Here is a 13,873-nt window from a genome sequence, read left to right on the forward strand (position 1 = left end):
GAAAGCTCAATTGTTTTGCCTTGCTGTGTGCAGATTTTTGTACATTCCCTGTGTTCCCCCTCCCAGTTTCATGAATGGTTTCACCTACAGCAATCACACTATACATATCTGCTACTATATTGTTTTCTCCCATGAATCCTGGTTTCTCAAAATAAGAGGGCTGGTCGGGTGGAGATTATCCCTTTGTGTGTTTTCCATGAAAGCTACTAGAATCAATTAGGAATCCGCATAAGCAGAAAAGAGGTTTAGGGAAACCTATGCTTGCTTCAAATGTTGTTGAGAGAGAGAGAGAGAGAGAGAGAGAGAGAGAGAGAGAGAGAGAGACTGCATTTTTTCAAATCCAGAGTCTCATATGCTAGTCTAGATTGCTTTTAAAAATAGTATTCCATAGTAAATTAATAGAATATTAACATAATAGCCTATTTCGTTTTGTTTTCTTCTAACATCTCAGTAGTATGTCTTTTCAGGCTGATTGTTTCTAATTCAATTGATCTCTCACAGTCTGATCTTCTGCATTTTATCACTATGGTAAAAGCTCTCTGCACTTCCCTGATTTCTTTATATTTCCCCTAGAGCATGGCATTGAGAATTAGATGCAGTGATGCTTGGGGTTGGATGTAGTTACTTCAGACATCCTTCAGGCAACCACAGATAATTTAACCTAATAGCCTGCAAATATCCTGATCTACAGAAAACTAAAGTTTCCCTCCCCGCTTTTTTGTTTGTGCCAATGCAAAGATAGATTTCAAGGCTAAACTTTGGAAGCTGTAGTAAATGTGCTTATTCTAAGCTTTGACATTTGATTTTTGATTTTAAAAGGACCTGTCCCTTATTAACTTAAAAGAGTCTCATTTTTCATAGTGACATGAACATAAGTGGCCAAAAAAAGAATTATGTGAGGCTCTGTGGTTTTAGAATCACTAACAGTCTAAGCCACAGGGACTCTACCTGGCACTCAGCAATAAGTATTTATTTGAATGAATGAAAGAAACAACTAACAGATTTATTATGTTTCTTCCACCCAACCAATCAGTATGAAAGGGTCGTTATGTAGGGGTCACAGATCTAGGGGCTGGGAATAGACACATTGTAAAATATCCCCAGAATGTTACTTACATTCTAGTGGAGTAAGAGAGAAAACCATAAAGTAACGTGTTAAGTAAAACATGTATATTAAAATATTATGAGTATTATAGTGCAAAGTTAATAGATAATGCTCAATATAAAGTATGTATGTGGTACTTTAAATAGAATCTACCCAGAAAAGGTCCCATAAGATGCTGTGTGAGTGATCATTTCAGGTAAAAGAGTCGTGTCTACATGCAGCATAGTGGCAGATTTCAGGTAGAATATAAGTGGGTGGGGCCTTCTCACTGAATTGCCTCAACATACTTATATATTAATATTAATATTGATTATACTATCTAGCCATTTTCCTGAAAACTCATGTGGTATGTGTGTGTGTGTTTTCAATGCATTGGATATTTTATGTGCTGATTATAATGAGGTATACAGAAAAAGAAAAAGTTCTAAGAATTGATTACCTGAAGCTTTATGCTGACATATCTGTTTATGTGTACTTTTAATTATTATGCAAATGAGTTAGATTAAGTATTCCTGATTATTATTGCCTTTGTAAAGGTTCACTCTTTGAAGTGGCTAGCAGTTAGATTCTAATTGTAGTTCAATCTTTTAGTGTTCATCTATACCTCTGTCTAGAGACTCAAGTCTATGTGGGGAGAATAATCCTAATACAAGCCTAGAGTTCTCATCTATAAAATAGAATTATTAATGGGAATTCTCATTTATAAATCTTGTAAACATATAATACTGCTGTGCCCAAAAATATTCAATATTTTTATGTGCAACTTAAATCATTGTTATTCACAGGTCAATCACGTGAACAAGTATTGTCACTTATTGTTAGTTGTTAGAAATCCAACCGCAGTTCAGAATAGACCACTCCAGACCACACGGTTCCAAGGGGGAGGAGGTTTATTCAGGAGATAGAAAAAAGGTGGGGAGAAGAAGGTGGAAGGATAAGAGAGAAGAGAAGTAGAGGCCGACCATGACCACGTGGAGAGAGGAAGAGTGGGGGAGGGGACAGAGAGGCAAGAGAGTAATAAAGAGGGTAAGAGAGTAAGAGATTAAGAGTAAGAGAGTGAGGAGGGGGCAAGCAGCCCCTCTTATAGTGGACCAGGCCTACCTGGTGGTTGCCAGGTAACTGTTGGGAGGAGCATACCTGGCTGTTGCCAGGTAACTGTGGAGGTGGAGTTTAGACAGATATACATTTTAGGTACCTGGATATAAACACAATTAGCTGCTTCTAATCTCAGAGGAGACTAACAAAGAAGATAGACACCAGAAACTACTATACACAATAGAGGATTTGTGTTGAAGTACCACACTAACAAATTTAACAGCAATACGAACAAGGAAAATGAACCAGATGGATGAGGAAGAGACCACAGTTACATGCTCATTTGTTTAATGTGTTGTATGAAATGAATTAGAAGTGAAGTGGAAAATTAATGCGGTATTATATTTGTATGGAAGAAATTTGATTTGCTTACTTTTGAAAAAAAGTAACAGTTCAACTATAACCTCAGTTGTTAGAATGATAATTTGTGTGTGTGTGCTGAATGGTCAGGAGGGGTAGATAAAGTAGCGAAATTCATTAAACTAAAACCAGGCTAAAGTATATAAGAATCTGATAAGGATTCATCATAATTTAAGTTTCAAAATGAACCTATTCAGGGTGTAAACCTTCATATCTCATTTCAAATATGCAAACTCAGTTGATGTGTTATGGAACTGAGGAAATGACATTGTTAAAAAAGCATCAAAAGATGGATACCAAGATATACCATTATTATGTAAACACTAAACACTAAATTAGTCTCTAAACCTCCAAAGGTTGGTTGTTTTTTTAATCCACTTGTATAAAAATTTGTTAGCTTTTATTTTTAGATGATTTCATGCAGCTTTAATTGAAAGCAAATATTTGAGTAACTAGTATTCAAAAAGATAGTGAAGTGATAAATACGAGTAAAAAATATTGAAAGGACTTTTCACACTCACATAGAATGCAAATATGAAACAGAAAAAATTACTATGAATCAGGGTAAATGCCTTTTCTTTATACCATCAGCATTATCCTTCTTGGCAATGGTTCTATGAGATGTTGATGGGACTCTGGTTTTCTGCAGGAAGATAGTTGGAGTCTCAAAGATGTATCATGTGATGGTTGCTACAGCAACTAGTTTGAGGCATGCTATTGAGTTACCAAGTGAATAGTCTCATAAAGTGGATATTATAGTTGACATGTAAATTAAGGCCACCCTGTTTCTGTCAGATTTTCTATTCTGAATTCCCTTGCTTTCCATATTTAATAGGAAACTCTTCACTTGCAAAAACTAACAGAATATCATTTGAATTCACAGTTGACATCCTACTGTTTCTTATTTTAGTATTCCATACTCCAGCACTAATTCTTCAATACTACACTGAGGTTACAATAACAGATCATTAAGTTGCTATACATAAGCCAATACAGTTGCACTTTTCTCAGTGTGTGTGTTTGGGGGAGGGGAGTGTCAAGTTGAGCAAATGGTAGAACCTGTTCTTAGAATATTCTCGGCCAAACTCATTTCTGTTCACTTTATGGTGTTGCTCTCCATGGCTTCTATTTTAGTGTTTGCTAAAGTATGCTAAGCTGCTAGTTAAAAGCTGTCTCTGTTTATTTCTAGAAACAACCTACATTTTTTCAGGGTGCACACATGTGGCCCTCTTCCCAATAAGGCACTTAGATTTTTATAGCCATAGGTGCCATACCATCCTTGAGAGTTGATTTTGATTGTTCAACATAATCCCTATTCTTCAGGCATCTCAAAATATTATTTTCAAATTTGTTGATAATTAGCTTTAACATGCATCCAGACCAAAAGATTAACTTTGGAAAAATAAAGAATACACTATCTTTTAAAAAAATATTCTCTTCATCTGTTTAAAATTTTAATTAAAATAATAACATCATTTCCCACTTTTTTTCCTTCAACCCATCCCATGTCCATACCCTCCATTTCTTTCCATGCCCACACTTACTCCCTTTCAAATTCAGTCTCTTATTTTTTATTATTGGTGTTATATATAATATTTATATATATGTAAATATAAACCCACCCTTATAAATGATCAAAAATCTATGAATTTTATACAGATATTGGGAAGTCTTTAGCTTAGCAATAAATAAACATAATAGATTTTTTGCATATTTTTGCAATTATTATGTATATTAAGTAAAATGAACAACATTTTTATTAAAAAAGAACCAGTAAGTACCAGTTCAGATTGACCTGATAATAAACACCTTCAATTATTTCCCTCTGACTTTTTTCACCCAAGCTTCTAGACTTGAGTTTTTCTTCCATTCATCAGTTTCAGTTTGAAATGTTCTGGGGGTAAGGTAGTGAACCTTTGAGGGATACAATTGCATGGAGTTTTCAAAGTCTCCATTTAGTGAATATGTGATCCCAAAAGTTTCATCTGGGAAATTCTGTGTGTGTTCTGTTTTATGTAACTTAATCTGATGTCCATTTACTGACTGATGTGAGAGGATGGGTAGTGAAATCATAGAAAGCAGCCACAAAACTAAAAGGCATAAAATGTTTCAGATTATTGTAGCAACCAAATGTGTGTTGAAAAGCTGGAAGGATAGTGAAACAGTTGGAATGGATAAAGAACAACCAAGTTAGGTTTCCTTGTTCACATGATGTTGGATGGATAGACACCAAATGAAGGAATATAGCATATATGTGTCTGGGAATAAATTGTAATTGGGGAACAGTGGTGTTGTTCAGTGGTATGTATTTGCCTAGTGTGTGCAAGGCATAGAGTTTGATCTATGGCATTGGAATAGAGGTGAATCAGAGAAGATTCAGAAAGTGCTGTGCTCCCTGACTAGAGGATGCCAGGGTATTAAAGGTACCATAGAGATATAAGATGTTACTAAGTATCTGTAGATAAATGAAATTTCAAGTACGGAGCTTTAAAGGATTTGGAAAAAATTCACTCGTGGGTTTTTTATTTATAACTCTCAGCTTTACATAGACTCCAAATCATATCTCAGAAATAATGTAAATGATACAAAACCTGAGAATCAAATGGGAAGAAATGGAGTTTTCTAAATTTACCTTGGAGTCTCATGTCCTCCAGCATTCAGCACCTTTGCCTCTAGAAGTATTTTTTTTTCACAATGAAAGATGTATTGCTACACAATTATGCCATAATAGGTAAGAATAAATCCTTTAGTGCTTTATGTGAAATTGTAATGTTAGTGAATCTTTTCAACAAGTCTGTGAAGTGGTAATTTTCTCCCATTTTTTACAGACGAGTCCAGAAATGTTGTTCAAGTTAACAAGAAGCATAAGTTAAGGCTTCTTGAAGGTTAAATATACTCAAAATCCATAAGTAGTTTATAGAAAATATAATTTATTTAATTATATCAAAATCAAGATTCATTTTATTGTTGTTTGTTATAGACATGGAAAGCTAAACCATCATAGGCAAGTATATAAATAAAGGTAATAAGATTGGAGCACAAGTGAAGTGCTCAAAAATCTTTACCTTGGGATTCAAAATGAAATGATGAGTCCATTATGCAGTAATTGTTCATTAATTCAGTCATCACTCATCAAGTTTATGTCACTCAGCTATTATTACCCAGGTATTATTATCCATCAGATAGTGGTGTAAGTGATGAAGATAAATACTTCCAAAACCCAAATAGGTCATTGTCTCTACAGAGCATATTTCTAGGAAAAGAGCCAATTGCAAATGCTTGTAAAAGTAGCTATTTTTGGTACCAGTGTATATTAGAATGAATTGAAATCTTTAGATATAGTCTGATAAGGAATATTTCACTAAAGGAGAACAGCTCAAATATAACTTTTTAAAAATAAGAACTTTTAAATAAGGAAATAGAGGGGGTAACTACTGGTAGTAGGGAAATACTTCAGACAGGGAGAACAGAGGTTATGTAGGCAGGGCTATGGGATGCATTAGGGTGTGTTTGGAAAACAGGATGAGACTAATGAGCACACATATGCGTGGTAGCATCTGTGCACATGAATGCACATGCATATGTAAAAACATTGTGTGTATTTTCTATTTAATTGAAAGCTGTAGCTGGAGGACAGTACAGGGATCCTAATTCATGTGGAAAAGTAAACTCTGCTCTGTAAAACATTACTGTTGTTTTAATGCCAGATCAGTCAAAATTTAAGGGTTTGTTTTTGTTTTATTCTTGGTCAGATTTGCTAACTTTTATTTCTGTTACACACTTTCTCTTCAAATATGTTTCGCTCACATATTAATCACCTAAGATCTTGCAGGTACTGGCTATTTGTATAAACAATAATTTCTATGCTCAAGTGGAATATAAGCATGCCTCTACTTCTCTAAGATGTAGAAATGAATGGGTACACTGTGCTTTCTGAATAATTAAGGAATATGACTGGGAAGCAAAACGTATAAACTACCATGCAGGACAGGAAGTATATGAATCTTTGAAACAAGAACAGTGAAGTTTAGAATACAATAATATCAATGTTTCCTGGAACAGGAGAGATACAAAGGACGTTGTCCTATATTTAGTCTTTCTCCCACCGTCTTTTTAACTTTAACAGAGTTTGTAATCAATTCTCCAGATAATAGTGGTTGTTGAATTAGTTCTAAGTCATCATCTGTAATCATTCATGTGCCTCTGCAAGACAGGAGAGTTGAAAACATAATCTAGGTGAACAGGATGTTGTGATCAATGACCAGGGTGAAATATAGATCAAAATAACTATGCAAATGTAAATCTGTAAAGTGAAGAAATAACCGAACAAAAAGAGCATATCAGTTTTAGAATCAGGCTAATGAAGTCCCCAGTGGATGCCGTTTTTAGTTTGATCTTCTTTAGCCTCATCTCAGACATGATTATGTTTTGCCATATTTAGGCACCTGCAAATTTGTATTTGCAGGTCCATTTCGTGACCCTTCAAATAAAATTGACCTACCCTCCCCACTCACTGCCTTGAATGTAGTAAAACCCGAAGACCAACAACTTCTGCAGAGTGTATGTTGATGAGCTGATGTTTCACACTTCATGATGAGTGTGCTTGTTTGCACATACAAGGGCAAGTGAGTATGAATATGCGTGTAAAGCTCTGAGTGTGAAATCAAAAATCATCTTTGATTCCATTTTCATCCTATTGTTTGTATCATACAGCTCTATCAAACTCTGAGCTTGCAAATTTGACTAGTCTTTTTAGCTTTCTCAAGGGATCGTTATTGCTTTTTCCCAGGTGGAATGGCTCCCTTGCTTACTCCTACATTTAAGTGGTTTCTGTGGATATGGTGTTCGCCATTGCATCACAGGCACTTTAACTCTTGATCTATTTCCCTAGTTAAAACATCAAATTAATGGATGTCTTTTATTTTTGAAGATTTAACATAATTTCATCATTTCTTCCTTTCTTTTCTTCCCTCCAACCCTTCTTTTTTTTAAATATTTTATTAGATATTTTATTTACACTTCAGATGCCATCCCCTTTCCCCATTCCCCACCTTAAAAAAACCCTATCTTATGCCCCCTTTTCCTTTTTCATTTATACATTTTTAAAAAATGTTTATCATAGGCTTTATAAGTTTGGTATTGCTCAATCAGAGGTGTAACCCACTACCCAACCTAGATATATCAACTATCTTTGACTGGTGGAGATACATGAACATCTGCCTCCTTGTCTCCCCCCTCTTTCTCTCTTTCATCACCTAGCTTCTCCTCACCTTCTCCTCCTCTTCTTACTCCTTCTCTTCCTCTCAGTACTCCTCTGACCTTAGCTCCTCCTACATATCACCCTTCTTGTTAAAATGAAACTTTTCTCTCAAAATACAATTACAGCATAATTATGCCAATTTGTACCCGTGAGGTACAAGATAGTCCTAATACCCAGTCCATCCTTTTGTTGACTAACCAGCACCTCTGTCGTCTATCGTACCTAAAACATTTAGTTCTGAACCTGGCTTTAGAATGAATGTCAGCTGACAACCATCCACTCAAATCTTTTCTCTCAAGGTAAATAGCCAGTATTGGCTATGAGGCTATAAGTTTTCAACCCCATCAGAAATCCAGAATGACTGAGTTAACTATAATTGCGGGAAGCACAAAGCATAGCTTCTAAAACTTAGCCAGTTTATAGAGACCGCTGAACACCTGGACAGTCCCTCTACTTCAAATCGTTGGAGCATCTGTTCTTCTGCCTTCTGGCCCAGGATCATCTGACAGACCTTAGTGCTGAAGAATTATTAAGGGCTGATTACTCTGTCTAGGCAGATATAATCAGTTGACTATTCTGCAAGTGTGTCCTTTTCTGGAAAGTAATTTGTCTGTAGAAGGAAAGAGGCAATTCTTGCCTAGTGGCTGTCTCACCACAACTGGAGTAACTCCAAAGATGCTCAATTTCTTCTTAGAATTCAATACAGGAAGCTGTCAGGAGCTTGAATAAAATTATTCAAAATAATTTTATATATTATAATATAATTAATATTAAAAACAATGTGTAGGTACAACAAAAACAGTGAATATTTACAGCCCTTTCCTTTTAAAGTTTAAAACTTCCATGCTGATCTTTCTTATTGACTCTTTCATTGATTATTCAGATCTGAGAGACAGCCTCTCTGAAATCCATCTGGTTTATCAATATATATGACTTTTCTAGTAAGAACAGAAAACATATTGGAATAGGTCTTTATTTCCTCTCAATACCTATTATAACCTATGTATATTTAAACCATTTTTTAAATAAATATCTAAAGAAAGAACATTCAGTTTATTTCATTTTAATAGTTATTTTTGAGGCTCATTGCCAACATAATTACTTGTTTTGACAATGGTCCGAAGGATTGTATAGTCTCATATGCAGAGTTGTTAAAGTTCAAATATAAGCTCTTTCAGTATAGTGTATTATAATTTACAGAACTAATCATTGAAATAAGCATTAACACTGACAGAATAAACTTGAATGGGCAACTAATTTATAAGCTTGTTAGCTGTTCTTATTTGACTTTGACTCTTCCCCTGGCATTTATTCTCTCAATACGCTATGAGCTTTCCTAGTCAATTTTGTCTTCTTCATAAAGAAAAATGTTCCTGCTGAATTCTTTAAACTGTGATTTGAAACTGGAGAAATCAAAAAAAGTTAATATTTGCATATACTTTGATAAGAGTTTATAACTAGAATATTATTTTTCTCATTACACACTCATCTCATGAATATTTTGGGAGTACAGGCTGTGGTCTCACACACAAAGGTAGGATATATATTTTCAGCTATAAATCAATATTTAAAATATATCTTCCACCAGCTTACATATACAAACAAATTAAAATGTTGTAGAAAATATGAAGACTTATTTTAGGAATGGATTTAAAAATGATAAATCTAATGCTTCATAGACAAATTGATCTAGCACCTTGAAAATAGAGATAAAGGATCCCTGTAGCAAGATAGCTATGTAGACTAAGCATGTTAATGAACTCTGTCTGTACTTAATTCAGAGATCCTAATTCAATTAGTTGAATTGACAACAATTAAAGAAGACTCCTGATCTCTCTGCCTTTCTGTCTCTGTCTCTGTCTCTCTCTGTTTCTGTCTCTCTCTCTCTCTCTCTCTCTCTCTCTCTCTCTCTCTCTCTCACACACACACACACACACACACACACACACACACACACATCTCACAACATTTTTAGGAGGAAAATATCCCTATATACATATATAATTACATATAAAAACATACATATAGCATATGTACAGGAGGAAAATCTATTCAGATTATGAGTATTAGCTCTTAGAGTGTAACGTTGGGAAGTAATTAAGAATCTATCATTGGCAGTTGGCTAGAAAGTGACAAGGCTCTGTGTGAGTGGAAGAGCAGAAGGAAAATCAAGAAAATGCCTACAGTATATTTTCTGACTAAGGAGACAAGGGGCAATCACACATTTCTTGATAGAAACAGAAAAGACCTTTGAAATCAGAATACTTAAAAATTGACCTAACTGATGTAGTATGTTTGTAGAGGAAAAGAGGACAGTGGCTATAAATGGAAGGTTGTACCTATGCATGACATAAATACTCATGTGTGTATGCAGGGGTAGGGGCAAGAATTTGTTCATGATTTTTTTAAAAAAAAATAAGCCAGCAGCAAACTAGCTAAAGAGAATGTAAAACTAATGGTGTAACACTGACAGATAGAGGTACTAACAAAGACAAGAGAGGCTAAATCAGGAACATAGATGGAAGACATAGTCCAATGCAAGAGAAAATTAGTTGCTTTGGCATTTGAAGAAGGAAATTGAATGCACAGTAGTGACAGTGATGAGTCTGCATGTGGGGACAGGACACTGAAGTTTATGCCTCTCAGCTTAAAATTTGTCTGTGAAAAATAGAAAAACAATGTTCTCCTTTGAAGAGAAAATATATGTATGCCTTGATTATACGTCTTTTATTTATGAAGTGTCTAGCCCAAAGAATTGGAAAACTATGTTAAAGCATTTCTCTTAATGGAAACCTGGTTTCCAGCCCAGTGTACATTTTATGACTTTCTGTACATGGGCAATCTTTTCATGAAGTTCCAAACTATCACACTGATTTCAGAAAGTCATGAGAAGTCCACCAAGGAAGAGGATATATAGTGGTTACTGGGCAAGGCTTTTGGGAAATAGACCAAGATTTCAACTTTCAAAAAATATACATATAGAGATTGTAGTCCAAGTTGAACACATTTCTGTCCCTACAGTTTTGTAAAATGATTTTAAAACTGCTGGAACTCCAAGAAGTCATGCCTAGTGACATGATTCTCTATGTCCCTTCAAGGAGATCGCACTCTAAGTGACTCATGGAAAGCAGTATACTCCTGAGTTGAGTGGCGTGGGCTGAGGCTGGACTTCTGTGATTTATTAAATGACCTTCTGTGATATTTCTCTGTAACCCCAAGCTCCTGTTCTGAATAGAGGTGTCAATCTGACTGGTGTTTTATGAGCAGGGGTCATAAGATACTTTCCAAGTTGTTGCAGTCATCCATTACATGTTTTATTGTATTTCAGATACCTTAAGTACTTGGCAAAAAAGAGTAAAAGTTTTTATCACAAAGACTCCACTTCCATACCTTAAGAGTTTTAAACTATTATTCTTAATGTACAATGCTTAATGTCACAAAAAACATGCAGAACATTTGGCTTTTCCTTATATATCAGGGGTTACTCCCATCAATCTTCACAGTACCCAATGAGATAGATGTTTTGGCATGGAATGCTGAATATAAGGACACTTCTAGGTTTAGTTAATTATTCCAGCATCAACTGGATTCATATGATGCCTGAATTGAACAACTGTGGTTTTAGGGGGATATTGAATCAATTGTTTTGTCTATGGTTTTGATGGAAAAGGAAATGCTAACTTATTTAGTACTCAACTTTACTTCAGCACAGCTACATGAGTAAATGCACATAAGGTCCAAATCCATTTTCTTTTTACCCTTCCAATGTTACTAGCATGCTAAAATTAGTCTCTAGAGTGAGAATCATAGTTATGGAGCCAATACATCTCATGGATAAAAATGTGCCTCACCCTTTCCAAGAAACAACAGTACAAAATTAATGCCACCCAAATACCCCTGACTATGTGCGGTGATGACCTCCAGACTCATTTCTTACTGAGGAGCTATTGCTATTTGATACATACTGAAGAGAGTCGAACTCTATAGCCATGGGCAAGTTTTCCATGTGCTAAATGACCCTAAATCCTATATGGGTAAATTGTACCACCATTTTCCTAAACTAATGTGATTTCTGATTGTATTCTAAATATTTATTATTATACTCATTGATAAGTATGACTCACAGCACTTTTTCAAAAAAATTCCATTTACAAAAGGTAAAGACTCATAAAGGGATCCACAACTAGTCAAAATTCAGGAATACGTGACCACTGAGGAGTATCTACTCAATTTATACATCTACAACACAACCCCTATAATTAAGGCTCAGAGAAAAATCACAGAAGAGAGAGCAAAGAGATTAAAAATTCAATGGTCTAGTAATCTGCACTACCTACTGTACCCTCTAGACATAAAAGGCAATATAAACCCATGAAATATCAGTATTAAGGTTCCCTATATTGAAACAGTAAAACAAGAAAGGAAATTTTATAAGGTCTTATTTATAACCAAATATCTACAGGTAGCTAATGTATTCTGAGAAAGGGAGTTTCTTTTTCCTGCAGGGGTAGTCTCACTCATAGGCTGTCTGTCCATTTCCAAGTGGTCAGCCATGGGTGTATGCATATATGTGCAATGCTTAATGGTTTCAATTGGTTTTATATTCATAGTGTGTGTATGTGTGATTATGTGTTTTGTAGCAATAATAATTAAATAAGAGCTTATTAATTTAGAAAAACAGGAACATAAATTGAGGGGAGGAAGGGATAAGAGTGACATAAAAGTGTTTATGTGTGATGTTATTAAAAAATCTTAAGAAAGATTAAACCTAATAAAATTAAGAGGATACATTATTGAGGAATACAAAAGTTGGAAGTAGAAATGAGTACATAAATTATCATATGTTCTTGTGTACATGTATAAGATCCTCAAAAATATAAAAAAGTATCGCTGACAAAATATCTTAGATGCTTCCAGTAAGCAGAGAAATGATATATAATGCTATCTAATATCTCTAAGAAAGGCAATCCTTTACCAGTAGAAAAAAAAAGAGATGATTCTCTCTAAACCTGGCACGTGTATGTTCTGTAAAATCAAAACAAATAAGGAAAATAAATAACAAATACATCATCCAACTCTATTAATTTAACACATTTAGGAGGGTTCCTTCTGCTTCCATATTGTGAGCTTGACTGATGAGTGCATTGATTCATTCACGATAAAGCATCAGGTAGCTCACACACCAATATCAATGAGAAGCACTGTATCAGAAAAACTCAGTGTGCTAGATTCATAATACAACTTTCCACTATGTTTTGTGGGCAGTGCTCAGAGACTAGTTTTGTTAGATTTGGACTTTAGGAGACTTGTAACGGCTATTCAAAATAGTCACAGTTCCTCTAGCTGGCATTACCAGGAACTGTAACCTAGTAGTTATGTATTTATAGTAGCTTAAACTCAAAATCCTCTCTATATATGTGCAAGTGGTAGAGTGATCTCCCTTTCCTTGGCTTGGTCAACCTAAGCCTTGGAGCTCCAGTTCTTTAACATACATGACAATGTCTTGATACCTCAATTTGTACTGCTTCAAGAGTGTGATTGTATCTGTCACTCAGGAAGACTGGGAGTGGCTGGCTCTTTCATTGGACACAAGCAGTATGTATAGACAAGGATTTCTTAACTTTCAATGTAGGCATAATTGTTTTGCTTCAGTAAATAGTACTACAAAAATGTGTAATTACTAAAACAGACACCATTTTATGGATTAATGAGTGTGTGAATACATAGAGAAGTAGAACCTGCACTAGTGTAAATTTTCCTTCCTACCAACTCCTGTGTTGTCTTCCCCTTTTTAATACAAGCAAAAGAGAAACAAAGTAAGGCTCTATTTTTATAACAAAACCTAACTCTCTTCTACATGCTTATTTTTTCAGCTCCTGATCTGAAACACGGGATCATTTCCTTATCAATTATAGCACACCTTATTAACAATTAAGTTATAACCTGTAAGATAATGGTTCTCTGTAATTCTTTTGCAAGATATAAATTTGTCTTAGTTTCCTTTGAGACAAGATAAAAATCTCTTTTATAGTGCTAAAATGACCCCCTGGTAT

General features: G+C 34.9%; 1 protein-coding gene across 2 annotated transcripts in view; it reads left to right on the forward strand.

Annotated features, from left to right (window-relative positions):
• Lrrc4c (leucine rich repeat containing 4C) overlaps nucleotides 1–13,873 on the forward strand; it is a 1,205,288-nt gene that overhangs the window by 211,950 nt on the left and 979,465 nt on the right. The gene's annotated exons all lie outside the window — the stretch shown is intronic.

Source organism: Arvicanthis niloticus, chromosome 2, assembly GCF_011762505.2.
Source record: "Arvicanthis niloticus isolate mArvNil1 chromosome 2, mArvNil1.pat.X, whole genome shotgun sequence".
NCBI lineage: Eukaryota > Metazoa > Chordata > Mammalia > Rodentia > Muridae > Arvicanthis > Arvicanthis niloticus.